Source organism: Calidris pugnax, unplaced genomic scaffold, assembly GCF_001431845.1.
Source record: "Calidris pugnax isolate Ruff unplaced genomic scaffold, ASM143184v1 scaffold324, whole genome shotgun sequence".
Taxonomy (NCBI): domain Eukaryota; kingdom Metazoa; phylum Chordata; class Aves; order Charadriiformes; family Scolopacidae; genus Calidris; species Calidris pugnax.
The window spans coordinates 699,466-699,907 of NW_015091153.1; positions in this window are offsets into that span (position 1 = coordinate 699,466).

Genomic DNA, 442 nt, shown 5'->3' on the forward strand with positions numbered 1-442 from the left:
GAGGAGGGGGGAAAAAAAGGAGAAATCTGGGTTTTCAGAGCAGTGGGTTGGGGTCAGTTTCCAGTCGTGCCTCTTTATTTTCTTCCCCTCCCCCAGAAAATTGTAAAAAAGGGGTGGTTTTAGCTCCTCTCCCTGCTTTGAACTTTTTGCTCGTGTTTCCCCCCCCCACCCCTTATTAATTAATGAATTAATATTATTAATACAGTTATTATTTTCTCTTGCTGTGGTGTGGACTCCCTTCAAGCCAAGGGGTCCTATTGACTTTTGCCAGGCAATGAAAAGGCTGTTAAATAATAATAATAATAACAATAATAATAATAATATAAATACCAATAACAATAATGAGAATAATGCTGCTGATGGTGCTAATAACTGTAATTCATGGCTCCTGGCCTTTGGAGGCTGCTCGGAAATTGGCTGGGGGGGGGGGGGGGGTTTAGGG